At 40.6% G+C, this 20305-nt stretch overlaps 1 protein-coding gene and 1 non-coding gene across 4 annotated transcripts in view; both read right to left on the bottom strand.

Annotated features, from left to right (window-relative positions):
- elf1 (E74-like ETS transcription factor 1) overlaps window positions 1-19188 on the bottom strand; it is a 37021-nt gene extending 17833 nt beyond the window's left edge. The window contains exon 1 of one of the 3 annotated variants that reach the window (XM_010731993.3): window positions 18799-19188. The gene's annotated coding sequence lies outside the window, so the exon portion shown is untranslated. Of the gene's footprint in view, window positions 1-8849; window positions 9163-18798 lie in introns of those variants that run through there. The other 2 variants (XM_010731992.3, XM_010731994.3) reach the window with 2 other exon arrangements.
- Window positions 19189-19763: 575 nt separating this feature from the next.
- trnae-uuc (transfer RNA glutamic acid (anticodon UUC)) lies at window positions 19764-19835 on the bottom strand. Its single transcript has one exon. It is a non-coding gene; the product is annotated as a tRNA-Glu (tRNA).
- Between the last annotated feature and the right edge of the window lie 470 nt (window positions 19836-20305).

Raw genomic sequence — 20305 nt, forward strand, 5'->3', positions numbered from 1 at the left:
TAGTATATTTCATAGAACCATTAGACATGCGTTGTCACATAACAAGCTCAAGCAGCAACAATGTCTTGACACTGTTCAGCTGTTACGGGCACCATGTGTCCGCAGGAAAGTTAATGATGTCTGGAAAGCAAGATGCTAGTATTAAATATATCCTGCTCGAGTAGAAAGACAACCATGTCAGTTCTGGAGGAATCATATTAAATCTGAAACAATATGAACCGGCCAGGTAGAAAGAGCCACTATTGCTCCCTCTCTTGTGCCTCAATCACGTCACTTGTTCAATCCGAAATCACGATTCCAAGTAAAAACACAAAAGGCATGGATAAAAAAGATGCAAGTCTGTGCATGTGTGTCAGCTGCCTGACACTGCCCTGCTGATTCCTTTCTTGCAGACATATTTGAAATGCTTCATCCTGACTCTGCTGTTGTTTTGGCTGCTGTGTGGGAGCAATTTGATGCATGACTAGTCTGTAAAAGCTATATTCTCCCCTTTTTAATACCGAATGCAAGGCTCACACAAAAGAATTAGACATGTACAAGAGTCTAGAATCAGCATAATCAAATCCTGAATTATAAAAACAGTGCTAGTTTTGCATAGTGTAATCTGCTTCTGAAATAGCTAATTCACACCCATCTCTGGTGTGTTTACATTCATACCAATATTAACATGTCACAGCAAAGGTATACTGGCAGAAGCATGAGAGGATATCACACCGAGCGAAATACCAGCACTGTACTCTCAACCAAGATTAAATAAAAACAAGATGAAGGATGGCATTCCTGATTCTTTATAAAACTATGAACCTCTGCACCGATTTTTACCACTGATAGCAGCCATCATATTATGTAACTTCCCACAACATCTAATTTTCTCAAAAGGGAGAAATTCCATTTGGAGGGTATATACTATACAAACTTTGCCAAGATACTTTCCACACCAGTCTTGCAGTAAACTAGTAGGTACGCGTTCAGATGGAGCACTGAAATCTAAGGGCTTCAAGTCTAAGTCAAGGCTGAGAGCAGGGGACCTGGCTGTTGCAGAAGAGGCTGCATACCAAACAGGTCTGGACACAAGCAGGCTGATGTGTCCACCCCGTAGTCAGGCATGCAGTAATATGTAAAAGCCAACACGCCTACAGAAGGAATAAAATCAGACAGAATTATGAAATAATCACATTTTTCTACATCTTGTCATACACGTTGGGGGGGGGTCATGCTCTTCTTGAAAAGGTGTAGTTCAACATTTAGGTGAGAAAATCGACACCACTCTCGGGTTTGTACAGCAAATATGTAGCTAGAGCCAGCAGCTGGTTAGTGCAGCTCAGCATAAAAACTGGAAACACCAAATCTGGCTCCGTTCAGAGGTAAAATTCCACAAAATTAACATTCCACTCGAACCCGCTTGTAGAACCTCAAATTCGAACTTTTACACTAAACAAACAAGATATAACACATTATTTAATGAGCTTTAGAGGTGCCGGCAGGTGGATTTTGTTCTTGTCGCACAGAGCCAGACCAGTTGTTCTCCACTGTTTACAGTCTTAGTGCTAACCTAAACTAACTGGCTGCTGGCCAACAGCAATTCATATCAATGTTCTCATCTAGCTCTTTGTATGAAAGCAAATAAGCTTATTACCCAGTATGTCAAACCCTTATGTTAACAAGTTAACTCTTGCATTAATTCGCTGAAACAGGAGAAATATGGACACACATGAATGCAAATTCTGTCTGCCCAAAGCACGCTGCACTACATCTATTATGTATGATCAGGTTCAAACACCATGAAACATGCTACTTTGCCGCTTTAGCAAAGCTGTTTTTAAGATTCCTGCAGATCAAGCTTGGGTTTAACAGCTAATAACAACTAAATCAGCTCTTCTCATCTGATCCCCTGTAAAGCCTCGCAGATAGGACCACTCACACTGAGACAGCTTAGCCCCCCTTCAAGAGAGCTTATCTGATTTCACACAATTGGATACTGGTGTGACAGTGTTGAATTAGGTGTCACTCGCCAATGTTTCTATCTAATCTTGAAGCAAGAGTAAACGTGTGCTCCATTCCTGGACATCGGGAAGAAGTAGAAAAATTGTTGAGTCATCGGATGTCAGGCTGTCAGGTGCAGACTTCAAAAAAGGGACAATAACCGTTAAGACATGTGACTGAACCAGCAAGGCCAAACTGTAAGTCATGAAGTCATGACGAATGTTTGGATTGCATGCTTTAGGTATTACCTCACTTGCACATCAGTCATCATCAGCTCCTGTCATCCTACGTGTGTTCTATGTCTGTACTGTCTGTACTGTTCGGATTACTGTACTAATCCCAACAAATTTCATTTAGATCATTTATTCCAGCTGCTGCAAAAAGTAAACCAAAAGTTTGTTTCATCTACGCAGAGATGTGTTTGAATGTGTGCAGGACGCAGAACAGTCTGCCAGAGCACAGTCAATATTTGAGAAGGCTTTATGAAATACACTCATTTATGATAGGCAGGAGATGAGAAAGGTGCAGCATGAGCGCAGGAGATGAGGACAATAAACTACTTGGTTACAAAGGACAACAGTGCTTAATCGGGTTATATAACAAAATATTTACATGTTGTTACTGTTTAACCATATTAAGGATATGTAATAAATATATGTGGAAAGTAGGAGAAGATTTTAATAAAAAAGTGTTTACATCAATAAACTTCTCAGGCTTTTACATTTTTCCTATTGTTGCTTCAATACTACTTTCATTAAAAGATACCTGACAATCAGTCTCCAGAGGGTCTAGGGGTTATGTTGTTCTGACGAGAATCACAATGCAAAAACGCAAAGGTAAACAAGGAGTGGCTGTTGCTTAGGAACAAGCGGAGGGAGAGGGCTTGTAAAGCAGGCTCTGTGGTACAAGAAAGAGAGGAAAGGTGGGCCTCATTCAGCTCGATAAAAGGTGTGCTTGCAAGGACACATGTTGATGACCAGGCACGTCGGACAAATGGATGAAGGGACTGCATCTGCTTGTGTAGTAAACTGCATTTACTGGATGAATTAATGAAATAAACTGTAAAAAAATAAATAAAAAAAATGTTGAGTACAAACAGGGACATGTGACTCATGGAGAAACAGATGGATGATGATGTTCTTTTACCACCACTACTGTGATGTGATGTGAATGGAGCTGCACTGACCTGACAGTCATCAAAGTGTGTCTGTACGAGGATTGTGTTACCTTTGGACTGAGGCAGGCTGTTTGCCCTTGTTGGTGGCATCAATATTCTCAACTCCCAGCAAGTTTAATTACATTAAGTTAGCGTGTTGTCTTGATGTGCATGGGGGGGGGGCACTGATGAGAGTCTTAAAGCAGTCACTAAGCTAAAAATGTGAGTCAGTTTCAACTGGGAAAGGGCAGATTTACAAAGAAATGAAAATGTCACTGTAGCGTTATTTTTCCCCTAAAGTCATTTCTGCATACAGTTTGAAGCACAAATGTGATGGCCATGACTGAAAGCTAGAACTCAAAGCCAATGCTAGGAGCAAGAGTTGATGTTAAAACAGGTTTGGGTTAGATTCTGGAGTTTTTGTGGCATTTATCTGTCAAACCTGTGGTTTAGACGCTTGTTTTTAACACATCGTGTCCACCACACCAACCGCGTTCCATGACAAATTTTCACAGAAACACCATCGTGCTTGTAAATGTGGCTATTTGAGGCTCAATTTAAGATTAAATGAAATGCCTTAGCCTCTGCCACAGTCCTTTCATTTCAGCTCAGTGAGCATTTCACAAACACTCAAGTGATGGGAGGAGAGAAAAAAAAAAGTGGCATTTGAATAGTATGAAAGCAAAGCATCAAGGAAAAAGGGGCATGGTTTTAAGACAAAAATAAATTAATGAAGAAAAAAAATAAACTTCAACTCTGGGCTCCATAACTAAGACTTTTCCACTTAGACAGAAGTTCAGCAGATCATTATGGGCCAGTTTTCCATATGACAGCCTGCCGCTGAGGCTTCCAGACACAGACACCACTGCAGCTGGGTGTCTGGGACCAAAGCCTCCAAAAAAAAACATGTGGGAAATCAATTTCCCTCTGTGCCTGGGTCAGAATGCCTCTTTGTACCAAGTGATACGGCATTAAAGCCAACATGAAGTTTAAATTAGCACAAGGGAGTGTAAGGGAAGTGGCAACAGACACCAGCTAAAACTTTTTTCACTGTGGATGTCAGATGTATGCTTACATGCTTCTCACAGTTTTGGAGCCTATTTTTGAGTCATGTTACCTCACGCAGGGTGGAACCCATATAATTGGAAAGAAAAACACTGCAATGTCAATGTGTTTTCAGGCCACTGCGTTATATAGTATAGTGCTAGCAGTCGGATAGCTGCATCATAATCCTGCATTTACAAAATTACAGCACTTTCACAAATGACCATGCTTGAAACAAAGACAGAGAAAGATGTAATGGAAATTTTTACGAGGTTCTGCATGCTGCTTTTTATCTGGCACATAATAAACTTCACACCTCAAATCTGCCTCCACCCACACAAACTCTATGAGAGATAATCTTTCATCAAGATACATGCATTATCACGAACTTCATGGTGAAGAAGTTCAACAGAGAAAGACTGTCGATAAACTATAAATGAGCTATAAATCTCACCAGTTTTATGTAGCTAACAGTCTATTAGTTCATAATTCAGCATTCATTTATTTATTGTTAACTGTTTCTCTTGACCTGATTATCACCTGAGCTTTACACCATCCACTAACAAGTAAACTTTTTTATTTTGAAATGTATGGGAAGCAAGAAGTGTTCAGATTATTTACTTAGTATTATAACTGCAATGTAAAAATACATCATTACAAGTTACTTAGTATTATAACTGCAATGTAAAAATACATCATTACAAGTAAAAATACTTGCATTTAAAGTTTCACAGAGTTCTCCGTAGGTAGCAGAATGGTCTTTTTATGTGTTGTTCAAGCATTTATTATATTATTAACTTGTTATTACTATTGCACTGACGTGTAAGCAGCATTTTAATGTTGTAGTTGGACAGCATGGAGTTAATTTTAACAATTTTACACACTGTTTGGTAGCTGATTCAGTAATAATGCAACAGATTTTTAGAAACTAGTCCAAATACACGAAGCAGAGTAAAAAAAGTACTACATTCCCTCTAATAAGGAGCGGTGTTGAAGCATAAATTAACATAAATTCTAAACAAAAAATGCGAATGAGTCAATGTAGTTACTTTCCATCACTCAGCATGATACACAGAGTTGTTACTAGACTCTTAATAGACCTATTTACAAACATGTTGGAAGAAGACTTCCTCTCCTACACAGAATCTGTGCCCTGACCGGCATGGTACGTTGCATAACCAGAAGTGTTATCAAAAGGTGTGACCTGATATTCCACATATCATCCCTCTCTCTCTCTCTCTCTCTCTCTCTCTCTCTCTCTCTCTCTCTCTCTCTCTCTCACACACACACACACACACACACACACACACACATACTTTCTTTCTTTCTTTCTCTCTATGAGGACATTACCCTCTTATCTTTCATCAATTGCTGCCAGGTAGGTGATATGAGTTGCGTGACCCCAAACTGGGTAACAAGCAGACAGAGGGACTTCGGGTCTTTCACGGTTTCTGGTGGATTTTAAAACATTGTTAACGTGATAAATCGGTGTGAAACCTGCGCACGGGCCTTTATCAAAACATGTGGTACGTAAAACTTTGAAGTTGGCATAGGGTGCATACAAAGTCTTGTCACTTACATCATCCAAAAAAGCAAAAATAGAACACCATCAAATGTTTTTGAACATACAGCGGCTTATAATCACTGAAAAGTCCAGCATTACATCACATCCTGCTCAGTTCTCAGGAAAAACTGCATTGGCACCGCTTCTCTGATACAAATTAAGATGGGTTCATCAGGGCAAAAATGAAATCTGTCTGGATAAACTATAGAAACATTATGGGCTCCGTGTTCAGATGTGATGATCACAGCTTTTGTTCAACAGACATGCTGCCAGTCCCAGCATGCTCCGAGTATGAGACAATTGCAACACAGTTGCTCAATAGATTTAACTGTATTCATCAAGGGAGGGTTTCCTGAGTGTAGCTGCAACACTTTCAAACAGATACACGAGTGGCTTTCATCTGCTGAGCGTACCTATGTCTGAAGTGTGTGCCTTGCTCAGTGGCACCCTGACAGTAGCCGTTAGGGCAGAGGGAGAGTGTTACACATTAACTTTCCCCACCCAGATTTTCCCAGCTGGTCACAGGAGTTCAAACTTCCTGTCACAAGCCTACTCAACCTTTAGGCCTCCATCTACTCAAGAAAAAGCAAGTGCTGTGGAAATTCAAATGGCAAAGTAGAAATGGAGACAGTGACATGGAAACATGATGCAAATCCACTTTCCAAGAAATCTCGAAACACCCAGCAAATCATCAAAACGAGACACGAGCTCTGACTCTCTGATCTCTCATAATAACATTTTCCATTCAGGTTTATTCAAAGATAATAACTGTGGGTAAACAATCATGTGTATCCACCCGTTTCACCAAGAGTCCACATCTGCCTCAATAAATGGGACAGTTTATAAGAGGTAGTCACCTGACAGAGGAAAGTGAATGAACGTTGTTTATTTCAAGCAAGCCTGCCCTCATAAAGAAATGATTCTTGTCTTAGTGAACAGAATGTGCCGATTTATAGACGTTGAGAATCAAATTATAGTCTCCATAATTTATAACTTTCAAAATATTGAATCATTTCTCCACTTAAGACCAGCTTAAGCTCGTCCATACAACTGAGGTGTAGCCTGTCCAAATGTGTTATATCTGTATTATTTCTAGCAACAAATATATGATGAGTTTGGACATGGTCACATAAAACTAAGGTTGAGTATTCTATTCAAGGAATAATAATAATAAATTAAAAAAAAACAGTTACACAAACAAATTTATCTGCGTGTTGATTCTAATCGAAGCATGTATCTGTAACACGAAGCTGAATCCATTTTTACATATCTCTGCATGCTGGGACTGTAATAATAAGCTCCTCCCCACCACCTCCTCCCCTTCTCGTCATGCTCTCCTCTCGCAACGCCTCCGTCATCTTGCCCAAGCCTAATGATCTAATTACAGGCTAAGACTTGTTGACTTTGTATTGAAAGAAGAGCCAACCTGACACTACTGTCCAGCCCCCTCCCTCTCTTTCTTTATCAGTTTCTCTGAATGAGACACACAGCACAAAGCTTCAGCTACAGCATGACTACATCCTCTGAGCCACGAGGGCCTCATTTACAATCCAAATCAGGGTGGGCACAGAGTATGATGAAAAAGTTGAAATGCAAACTCGTGCCTGCTCAACACAACAGAGCTATTCACTCACTGGGTCATGTGCTGATGTTACAGCAAGTGTTAAACACAAGATACAGAAAAGGCTTTTCTCTTCCAGTGCAGAGCCAATTGATCTAAACCTAATAATAGTTCAGTAACTGAGACTATTGAGATATTTATTTGGTATCTGTGCAGTGATCTGTTCTCAGTTGCCTGACTTGGGCCCCAACTCTAAGTTACATCAGACATTACGTCAACAAAATCAATTCTAAATACCAAACCAATGAAACAATCACACGTTTGGTTATTTTGCATACAACCTCATAAAAAGACTGACCAAAATTGGATGAAAGTGTGAGTTCTGCAAAGGTTCAGAGCTGTTCTACGGTGCAGCAGCATTAGTGGACAGCTTCACTAAAAGGCAGGTGTGAAATCTGGATGTTGCTCAAGCTGTACTCTTGTCTATTCAGTGATGTATTATGCACACATTGTCTTGTGTGGTATACAAGAGTGCAGAGTAGATTTCTGGTGAAACAGGAAGTGCGCTTTTTTTTTTTTTTTATCTCTTCTGCACTGAGCAACTTTTAGAAACAGATTCTCAACAGCATTAAGCAGAATAAGTTAACTGGAAAAGAAAGAATTTAGGGAAGGTTAACTAACATGATATAAAAGAGGAAGAAGAATACTGCGGGTTCAAACTTCCCTTTGAATTCAAATGGAGACTCTGGGCCTCTGCGTTACAAGATGAGCAGCATTCTGCTCTGATGAACTGAAGATTTTGATGCACTGCATGACTGGCTCTATGCACCAGACTGTGGAGAGCACCACAAGCAAAACCACAGCCACGTTTTTTTATCCACTAATAAACATTTAACGTCTTACACAATGACTGTATTAAATTTGAAAAAGCAATCATGGATCCAAAAAAAAAATCAACATTGATATGATCACTGATTACTACAGCATGAAAAGTACATGTGGGCTTGGTCCAGGGGCTTGCAAAACAATGTTCCCGCCCTTGCTTCAGCACACCATATAAGGCAACAAGTCATAAGAGAAAAGCAACAATCAGACATAGTAAAAGATTATTCGTAGTAGTTAAACACAAAAGCTCAAACCTATTGCTTGATCTCACACGTCAACAGTGTCAACTGGGTTTGAAGAAAATGGCTTGATGTGTGCAACCCAACATAAAAGCGCACTATATAAAAGTCGCATACTAAACCATTGTTTTACTGCCTCCTTGAGCAAAATTCGATATAGAAGTAGGCTTGGAAGACGTTAGATGGGGAAAAACATGTAACCTAAGTATCAACTGAACTTGCGAGACTTGTCTCTTACGAACCTTCACGTCAAGAGGCTTAAAGCCAAAGGTACACATTATGGCGACGTTAGTACAGCCAACTCCCAAATATACACAATGCGGTAATATTGTTTTATTAATCTTTTTGTTTCGACTGACAAGAACCAGCAAAATAGGTAAAGTGAGAAGAGGAGGAGGAGAACTATTCATCACTAACCTCAGAGACACAGGATTCGGGTGACAAGGTCCATAATAGCAACCGAACAAGTGTCGATCTCAGTAGCCAATGGAAATCAAGAGAAAAATAGACAACAAAAGTGGAAACAGGGAATAATCCAATGTGTTTTCAGAGGGGGACAGAGTTGTCTGAAGGTGTGGACCACTGGCCAACCTCACACCTCTTTCTCACAGCGACAAAAACAAAACTGGAGAGGAGGAGGGAGGAAAAAGACAATGCAATGGCTGCTGTTTGAAGCAGAAAAAGGAGAAGTGTAGTGGAGCAACTTGTCCTCTCCCTATGAGTCACGCAGTACTGTCGCCATTGGTAGGGGTGCCCTGAGGCAGAGTCCTTTCACCTGGCCAATCAGCGATGAGTATCGGCCCTAAATGTAAATCGTTTCAGGTGAGTTCTTCTCATGGCAGGGATTGGACAGGGTTGCAGCGGGGGAGGGGAGAGACGAGAAGCCCAACCAGAGAGCCACACCTCAAACAGCATGAAAGACGATAGACGGGTTTCTCCGGCAGAGGCGGAGGAGTGCTGGAGGTGTAGGTAAACAGTTGGACAGGTATGCGCTTACTTTAGACTTTGACCACACAATATGGGCCGGGCATGGTGATTAAGATCTGTGTGGCAGCTCAGAAGTGAAGTTCACATCTCTTTTTGTGTCCCATTAAAAACATTTGCAATGAAATGTGTGTCAGTGAACCAGTTAGGTTGCTGACTTGTGGGGGAGTTTATCTTACTGCAGAAAGCCCCATAAAACAACTTCTACCAGTGGGAGGTACGAAACTGTAAAGTCGATTGCATTTAGGTATGAGCAAGTGCTTCACCACAGAGACCCAAAAATTCTGTCTTCATTCCCCTCCCTCCTCCAACTCCTCCTCCTCCTCCTCTTCTTAAAGATTCAGTGAACACGATCACAGAACAGCTCCTGTTGTGAACAATCATTTTTAACACCAGCTCGGTGTTTGTGACTCAAACTCTACATTTAAGGAGTTAGAACATGCATAAAGTGTCTCAGAGCAGACGCGTTACCCGCCACAGGTCACTTTAACTGACGCACATCCTGTTCAGAGTACACTGATATAGACTGAGACTTGATAAAAATCTTTATCAAAAATGACACTCAAGCAAACAGGAAGTGTTGGTCTGTGGTGAGGGTTGAGCTCTCTGTTTCTTCACACGCTTGTCTCTTGCACATTTATATATGTTTTCCACTGATAAGTGTCATGTTTTATATTTAACAAAAGCAAAAGTATTCATATGAATAAATCCCCCGACACACCTAACACGTGACATGGTGACTGTTATGAACTCACTGAACACAATTGCAAACTGCAGCAGTTTGTCTCGGACCCTGAAATCATCCTCTCGGTCTCCATCGAGCGCTCTCATCATCACATTAATTCTTCCTGGCCTCCGTTCAGTACAGTTCGACTCAGAGTAGAAAGCAGCTGTTTGCTTTAGAGCAAATTGATAGCCTTGCTGTGAGGGTAAGCTACACCAAACAAGCTCCATTTATCAACCCCTTTGGAAATACTGTCCACCACTCCGAGTAGCCTTGGAGGAAACTGCTCACTTCTTGTGATATAAACTCTAAAAAGGCAGCTGCTAAAATCCAGAACAAATATGTAAACACGCGAAAAACACACACAAATGTGCACAAGCAAATGTAATTCCTATGTTCCTCCCCTTGTGTAAGCCTTAAGGATAATTTAAAACTCTGTACAAACACCAAACAGTACCTCAAGCGTGAAAGAGGGCTTCATTTAGCACATTCCTCTCTAGATATTAGGGATGTAATGAATCAGTCGTAATTCATGCTCTCATAGTAACAGGCAAATGTGTGCCGCGATGTCAACATCATTTGTTTCCTTGGTCTTTGGTTCATCCTTATTAAAAAAAGAAAGCTGCCCAAAGGAAAAGAAAAGTGAGTGTGAGCACAAATTCAGCATCTTTACAAATCTGAAAAGAAAAAGGAGACCGTAATAAAACTGCTCTGCATTCCAGTGACCACTAATTGTGGGTAATCAGCGGCATCTACCTCACAGAAAGTTTCCTAAAAAGGAGCAACTTGATGAGGTGAGGAGCCAGACGTAGCACTGTCATTGTAGCTTTTGGTGAGGGGAACTACAGCAATTAAATGTCCGTGCATGTAAGGATGGGAATCGAGAACTCGTGCGCCTAGGCGTGAAGCGTTTCATGAAGAAAGATGAGTACTAATTGTCATGTCTATAAAATGATCATTTAAAGCCAGACATAATTTACAACAGCAGCAATATGCTGAAACATCTTTCTATGCAACATGGACCAGGAAATGATTTGATGCTCTTCACATCACTGCTTCACAACATTTGGCTTAGCAGATTCTTGATGAAAAGTCTATGAAAGTCTAAATGAAAACAAATGCAAATCCTGTATACAAGCCTACCTGCCTACCTACAGGCCTGCTTTTTCTTCAACACGGACAATTGGTTAAAAATCGAAAAAAGAACCAGGCTGATAAGCAGAATCGATAACAGCGTTGGTATGAATAAAATCTTTTTCCATCTGTGTCCTCTTAAGGTCTGACAGAGAGGGAGAAGCTCTAACTGCACATGAACTATAATTTATAAGCTACACCCTCAAGAGTCATTTGAGTCATCCAGAATCACACACATCACATCAATCGAGAACGAAACTATACCCAAGTCAACACTGTGACTGCGAATGAAAAATAACCCTTAGCTTCCTAATAGTTCAAAATTATTTCAACATGTCAAACAAGCTGACCTATTCAAAGTTCCTGCCAAAGCTTGTTTGTGCTGTATATGTTCTGAATGATAAGACTGATAACACTGGCTAGTTTTAGTCTTTTAACCATAACAATTCTCTGCTGAACAAATACCAGAACTTGTTTGCTTTTTTTCAGCTTCGTATCATAAAATGACCTAACATTGGTTCAAGTGTGTGATGAGAATTTGTCATTACTCTAAACACTTCATTAATGCTGGACAAAGCCACAAATTTGCTTCAAGTGGCCCTCTGTCCTTAAGAGTCTTAAAATCAGATGAAGAAAAACTCCACAGAAAAAATCAGGGAGCACGAAGGAAGAGAAAACTTTGTACCAGGATGGTTAAAAATGCAAAAGATGTCGCATATGTAGAGACACATCTTACATGTTTGGGCAACAAGAGACTCTTGATTGTTAGAAAGTCACTGCTCAAACGTTTGGACTGGATTGAATAGAAACAAAAAAGCAGCAGAAAAGTTAGTCACACAGACACAGTGTTTAGAGAGGCACATTCATAGCTCCAAATGTAGACTAAACTGTAGTGAGCCTCCTGAGTGGCATGTGAATAATGTGTTATTGTGTATTTTACAAAGAAAAAAACTGTTTGCAATTATTTTCTTCCCCAAGACTTTACATTTCTTCCAATTATCTTCTGTAATACTGAACGCAAACTCACCTAGATTTGCGCAACAAGTCACATCCTCGCTCTGGAGAAAAGCAATAAAAGTGAAGATATTTAAATTGCTGGTGTTTCATGACATGTCACTGGGATACAATTAAAATCAGCCCACGGTGTGAAAACACAAACAGCCTGTCTCACACAGTGCATTGTGTTATTGCTTTATTCTGACAATGGTGGTGTATTAAAAATACGCCTTGATGTGTGATCAGTGCAGAGGCACGTGACCCTGGAGCTTATGTGAAAGGACACACCTTTCCTTTGCGGTGCTGGTTTCTCTCTTTTGTGCCAGTTCTGCATAACAGAGACTGACCATGACACAAGCAAGCCTCGAAGCCCCCATTTTCATGGTGATTCTCCATTAAAAGGTCAGAGCACAGTTATGCTTTACAACAAGAAGCCAGTGTGGTTAAGGCCTGTTTCAGTGAATTCCTTCTAACCCAAAAGAGGGACATTAGATCACTAACTGCATGATTCCTAAGATGGTAAATTCACATCTAATACAAGCTATAATAATCTATGAAGAAGAAAAAGAAATTGGAATAGTGTTAAAACACTCTATTCCTCTTTTCTCCCTGTTGAATTTGATTTATATGATACACGTTCTCAAGGCGTGACGGACAAATATGTACCAGCTGAACTCCTGCACAGATCACTCAGTAAAGAGTTATGTCGGAGGATTGTACACTCATAAAACCCCGACAAACATTTTGAAATGATCCTTGACAGGACGAGATATGGGAGCCTTTGGAGGACGCACAGAATTATTTGTGTAGACTGGAGGTCATCTGATGGCTGCTCTAGCCACTCAAATACAGAACAGGGAAGCTTTCGGCTGTCAGAGGCCAGCGTACAGGACAAGAGTGCACCGCACAAGAGACACAGAAGGAGGTAAACAAGAGGGCAGCAAGGCAGCATAATTAACCCCAGTGAGATGGACAAAGAATTATTGTAGGGAAACAATAAAACACTGAAAAAAACATTTGTCTGGTGTGTAGTGAAAGACTGAAGGCGACCAAGGTGATATGTAAATATCACAGTTATTTTGGTTTAAAAACACGGCCAGCTGGTTGAGGTCAGACTTTGTTGTTGCAACAATCTAATTCGTTCAATACGCCGACAGCTCATAGACGCTATGAAAACATTTTCGGACAGTGACCAACCTGATCCGAGCCAGGAAGATGATTCACTGCTGTGACTGAGCATGACTATACACACATAGGCCTAACAAAGAGCTGAGTAGGTAAGTATACAGCCATGAAAGCGATGCATTCAGTGTGCAACAGCTCATCCAAATGTATGAAAGTGAATCATTAGCACCTCTGAGCGGAGTTTGATGCATAGACCACAGGCCTTTGCAGACAACATGTGATATACACTTTATTCGGCTGCACTCAGACTAATATGTAACATGAACCGTGCGCACACTTGCAAATGGCTTCTTGGAGAGATACTATTGACTATGGGGGGGGGTCCAAAGCCGGTCTCCTTGGGGTATGGCTTCAACACTCAATGGAAAAATTGACATTAAAAAATATGGACATGCTGAAGCATGTCATCAACTCATTTTCCCCTCTCCTCTCTAGCATACTGCTCTGCAATTTGAGTCATATTTCTGGACATTTTCAACAACTTATAAATATCTGGATCTATAAGTTACTAAATGCTCCACTGTCTTAAATTGTGTCTGACTGCTTTTTTTGGTGCTAGCCAGGAAGCATGCAGTGAATTTTTAGAGCTTCTTGTTAAATTCCCTGTTGCATCTGGAGAGCGCCGAAACTGAACTAAAACAGTAAATCTAATTATAAGAGAGATAAAAGATAGTTAGTGGAAATATCCTAAAGCCTCTGTAGAGCAGAGGGGAACTGCAGGCGGGTGATAATTCTGTCACTACGTGCAACTCATTTCACACATGGTCATTTGATTCATCTTCAGCATAACAATATTGGTTATAGCAGCTTTAACAATATGTTCTAAACATGTCGGTGGGCCTCGTTAAATTGTTTGAGCAGTAAATCTGGTCCCCAGGCCAGTAGTTTGAGATCTCTTGTATGTACTGGGGGCTAGGTGGAGTAACAGTCAAATAAGCTTCTGCATGGGTGCCATAAATCTTTTACATAAAGTAGCTGTTGAAAAGATAAACAGGCACTACCTGTTTTAGTAGCATTAGGTCTGCTGCTGCTGCCAAATCCACATACAAACTGCAACTCATTAATTATCAAATACAAAGAGCAGGCCAGCATAGTCCACATCACACCTGTATGGGCTGTGCAGTCATTGCTACATCATGTCACTTACCACATAACTGTTGCTTCTCATACAAGACATCCTATCATAAACGATCTTTGAGGTTTTGACAAGTCCATCTGTGTCACACGAGCTAATTCAGGGCCAGTAACTCCAGTGTGTGCCAGCGAGCAGCCGTTTTCTAACCCGAGCGCTCTAGTTTATCTCGGGCTCATTATTAATAAAATGCCATGAGGCCCCGAGAGCATATTGCTCTGTCACTCAGGCCCTAGATTATAATACCCATTGGCTGCATGCAGTTAAATAATTCAGCAAGCCTGTGGACTGCCTGTCACTCTAGAATTAACCCAAAAGAAAAAACAAACAAAATTTACTGATGGTAAAGACAGACAACTGCCCCTCAGCAGACGTAATGAGTTAGCAGAGCTCCCTGTGAATACTGTCGACTCTGTCATCACTTCTATTAGTCACATTTGTTAAAAGTCTGCTGACAGTTGAATTAGAAAAAAAGGTCATTTGGCTTCCACGGGCAACGTTCACGGTTTGAATCCGAGCACCGCTGGCTGAGCTGACTCATGAAAGGCCTCCGTGAACCACTCGCTGCTACCTCATTAGCTCTAACAGACGAGAAAAATGACAGTGAAATCTCATTACACGCCAAAGTTGCAGGCAAAGCTAGTTTCTATTTTTAGTGAGGAGCTACTTTTTGTGGTCGGACTACAAGTAGGCTAAGCTAGAACATTACAAACAAAGCCATTAGTTGTTAATGTAATTACACATACATCAGTGTTACAGCCTACATGGACCACAGTGGGTGCCATAAAAATATCCATGTAATGTGGTTAACTAATCTCATGCTGTCAGCTTGCAGTAAGAGTGGACATTATATCCTCTGATTCATCCTAAAGTCACATGTTGAGGCTAAGGTTGTGTGATACATATCATATCATGGTTGTAGCTTTTTCAGCTGATTATAAACTAACGTTTCACTTAAAGTAACTGTGATTATTGGCAAGAGTTAGATGTCAATATCTCGTTCTTCTATCTGTCTGTTATGTGAAGCTAGAACCAGCGGCACATTAGCATAGCATAAAGACAGAGAGAAAAGCTAGCTAGCTTAGCTCTCTCCAAGAGTTAAAAAGTGTATCAATATAACAAAGTTTAAAGTTATTAAAAAAACAAATATCTTTGTTTGTTCAATTCACACAAGTAAAAGTGTAAATATGTGGCTTTACAGGGAGATTTTGTTATCTTTGGACAGGCTAGCCGTTACCCTGTTTCCAGTATTTATGCTAAGCTAAGCTAACTAGCAGCTAGGCTAAGTTAACTTAGCGCATTTGTTTAAATGCTGAACTGTTACTACGAAGTAAAACTATACAACTATAATCTATTCTCACTGGATTGTCACCACAATTGTCTTCATTAATGTCTCAATTTTATAATTTTATGACAACTAAAAAATATATATAATATAATACATATATAGGAATAGTTATTTTCTGTCAACCTCCATTTTGGAGGCTTAAGTCTGACTCGTTTCACAAAACTACCCTTTACTATAACATTTATAACACCGCTGCAAACTTCAAACACAAGGTCCACTTGTTCTCTTCTACGTGCTAAAAATAGCCTGCAATCCTGCATTACATCATGACAATGCACAGATTCATGGAGAAACTAAGGCATGATGACTCGTCCAAGTCACATGCTTGTGAGAGAGGCAGCATGAGAGCAGAATGAGGTTACAGGTGGAATTTCCCTCGTCTCTAATTTCTCTCTGACGTCACGTCCAGTGGCAGCGGTTTACTGCTGCTTGCTGCCTAGCAATCAAACATGTCTGACAAGGTGATATTCAGGTGTCAAAAGCCTGGGGTGGTGTAACAGCAGCGTACAATTAAGGAACTTTGCACACAGCAGTTCCCCTGCAAACCCTCAACAGAAAACAGGCCAACATGGGGTATTTTTTTCGACAAGTAAAAAAGGGAAGTTCAACAGTTTTATTTCTCTTTTCACAAGTCGGTTCCTGCATTTGTGCAAGTCATTTGAGGTTTCAGCCATCTCATATGATTGTTTGTTTAGTCAAAGCATATGAACATTGCCATCTTGTGGTTATTTCTAAGTCACCAAATTAATTTACACCTAAGAGAGAGTCATTATGTAAACCCGGGGGCCTCAAATATGGTGCTCACACACTCTTTTCAAGTTTGCAGGAGTTAGTAGGCAAGATGTAAATGTTATTTGTAGGTGCTGTGTGGGCACTCACTGGGTAAAACAGCTTCACAGTAGCTCCTGGATACAAATACACTCCGAACATTGTTACAGGGACGTTAAACTGTTTTTACACATTACCACATACGGCAAGTTACAAAAGAAAAAAGCTGCTGCGTTCTCGTCTTTTGCAAGGCCAACGTTGAAAGCTTTTGTGAAACTGGAGTGCTGCTTTCTAAATAGGATAAAAGCTCAGATCTTCTTTTTGTGTAGCCAAATCGATATCCAGCAGCCCATTAAGGCAGACAGGCACTTCTTGGGCACGAATAATAGTAAGAAGTGTCTGATGTCTGAGGAGCTCCTTGTCGCTAAAAGGAGAGCAGCACAGGACGGCTCTCCATTACTGTCTTTGGTCATCCGCAGCTGCTCAGACTGCTGATGGTGACATTACTGTCACAGGATGAGAAAGCAACCGGGAACTGCCTCTGCCTCAACCACACGGTCTTCTTTCTATCTGACACATGCAACTGACCATATCACTAAAAGCCTGTGCAGCATTAAAGCCATCAAAGCAGAGAGGGAAGAAGCAAACGAGAGGCCGAGAGTGTGGGCAGAAGCATGGCAGGATGTTTCTAAAACAAGGGCACATGCTTGAAACAAACAAGACGACTCCACACACTGGAGTATATTTGGAAAGTCTTGTTCTGGATAATTGCTTTCAGTGGATTGAAGTTTCCAATTATCCGCAAGCCCCTGCCAGTGTTCCCACCATAAGAAGACCGTAGGGGAGGGTAGACAGGGTGGGCGAAAGGTGGGTGGGTCCAGCTGGTCTTGTCTCTAGCGGGACTGACAAAGCTAAGTGCTCGTAACTCTCCCCTTCCCTCTGCGTCACAGCCTCCTCCTCTGAACGGAGCGACTGGAGTCGACCAATGAGAGCGTGTTTGTCTGTCCCATGATACAAGCATCTTAGCCCAAAAATGTAAACATCTGGCAAACATTTGGACTTGCCACAGAATAGGCTTGATCAACTATTTAAAAAAAAAAAAAACATGTTTGTCAGTCATACAGAAGTGACACACTGTCAATGAGTGCTATAATTTTCCTAGTTTTCATCATTTTCCTTTGCTTTATTTTTTATGCCAAATAAGGCTGCAATGTGGTCTGTAAAATGTCAAGAAATACTCACAAATGTCACGATTTCCCAAAGCCCAAATTTGGGCATCAAACAATCCAGTTTACCATGAGCGAACACAGAAACAAATAGAGAAAATACACATTTTAGAAGTCGCAACTTGTGTTTTTTTTGGCATTCTCGCCTAGAAAACAACTTTAAATGATAAGCCGGTTGATTAATTTATCACCTAATTGATTAATTGACCAATCATTTCAGCTCTAATACCAATTATCTCTCATCTAAGGCCGAAGTTGTTGACCAGAGAGGTCAGCTACAAGAGTTTTCTAGGCTAAACCTGACAGCACAGACTTATTCTGACTATAGAGGACACAATTAATGCTCTAAATATTAGTATTAAAGCTCTGATGATTGTAATAAAACACAACTAAAGTACTAAAAAAACTGTCCCTGCATGATTGCTATCTGATATGTACAATCATGGCTGGGCTATTGTCAAGGGGGGCATCTAAATTGTCAAGACTTTCACACACACACACACAGTCACATCCATCAGTGCAGTCACATGCTGGCTGACACAAAGGGGAGTCAGTCACAGAAATCTATGGCAGTAGCAAGCAAAGCAGAGCTGCATGTATCCCAGCAGGCTATAACATCAAATGAGTCCAGTCATGCTTCTTCTTTTAGTTGTTGTCTGTTAACTTTCTGGGTGCAATAAAAAAAAAAGGCCTCTGCTATAATATCCTACAATATGTCATTATCTGCTAAATATTTCACATGAGAAGCACCAATAAGTGGAAAAATACATAAACATTAACACTTTACATAGAGATAGACACATTGTTAGTTACAAGACAGCAAGCAGTAAGTATAAAACATGCTTTTTAAAGACACTCAGTGGACTTACCTTGGTAGAAGTTGTCATCAGCACAGTATATTCCCTGGATTCACGCAGGCGGTGAGTGGCAATCCACATAAAGCAACGGCGATGTTTAAAAAAACATTTTTTATCCCCCGGTGCTGGCTCGGAGATAAACGGGACTGTGAGCTCAGCTACATCATCGCACAGTCACCGGTCAGTTTGCCCTCCCGCTACATTCGTGTGCTTCCTGACACAGGGTTGCAGTTTTCTCCGACAGGGGCTGATGCGTGGGGAATTCCTAGCAGTCACATTTTCCTGGGAAATGATTGGCCCGGCACCAAAGTTTGGCTGTCGTAGTAAGAGCGGAGGAAACAGGACAGGTCCTCACAACTCAGTAACGAGCGTCAAGGGATGAACTTAATATCCTAATGATAAAAAAAAAGTAAATTATGATCAATATATTAGTGTTATTTACGAAGGTAGTGTAATATACCGACTTTAAGTAGCTGTGGATTTTGTACTGTATCCTAAATTACCGTTGCAAAGATTGGTATCTAAGCGACAGTGAATGACGGTTAATGTTTAACGAACCGTTACGCGGTCACAGCACAGGTGTGGCTTTACTGGCAGTTTTGTCAACACGATTTAGTCAAATGAAATTACGGACGGGAAAAAAAGTCGTTTGTACAAGCTAACGTTGGAGTTTGAGAACAACGATAAACTGCGATAAGTGTGAAGCCAAGGGAGATAGAAATGGACATCTTCCGGGAATGTCCAAGCCCTTATCCTTAGAGCAACTGAGGATAACTCCTCAACGGGCGGGGTCTTCAGCCGGTTCTCTGGAAATGATGAGCGTATGTTGGAAACGCTGTATCAAATAACCAACAGCAGAACCACTTCACCATTTTGTCAATAATTATTTGTTCCCAACGGAGAGGCACTGTCATATATTTAGAATGGTCTTACGTCAAAGAAATCCTAATGACTAAACAGACTTAAAAAGATGTCTGTTCCCATACCGGGAGTCGAACCCGGGCCGCCTGGGTGAAAACCAGGAATCCTAACCGCTAGACCATATGGGACAGGTAATAGTATGGCGGAGGGAAGCGATTTTCTAGAATGTCTTATGTGAATCATCATTTTGGTTTTTAAATTTAAAACTGTAGTCATCATGGTAGGTACAAGTTTATATTATACGGCAATTAACCTGGTTCTCATTTTTAGGTTTTCTGGCAGATAATTTACAACCCCAGGCCGCTAACATTAGCAACGTTACCATCTGGTGGTCTTTCAGTGTTACTGTAAAATATGTCAGTCATTAATATCTTGAATTAGGAACTGTCTAGTGATAGTAGAAGTAATTATTTGAATATGGGCTGGGTTAATCGATTAAGAAATTAATAAAAAATGATACAAATGTGGAAGAAGTGAAGAATAAAGCCTTAAAAACATGAATCTCTACCTAAACTAAACATGGGTGCTAAACATATGACGTAATTTTCGCTGGAAGGATACATTTGTAGAGACGGGGGTCGCCTCAGCTATATAAAAA

Source organism: Larimichthys crocea, chromosome I (assembly GCF_000972845.2).
Source record: "Larimichthys crocea isolate SSNF chromosome I, L_crocea_2.0, whole genome shotgun sequence".
NCBI lineage: Eukaryota > Metazoa > Chordata > Actinopteri > Sciaenidae > Larimichthys > Larimichthys crocea.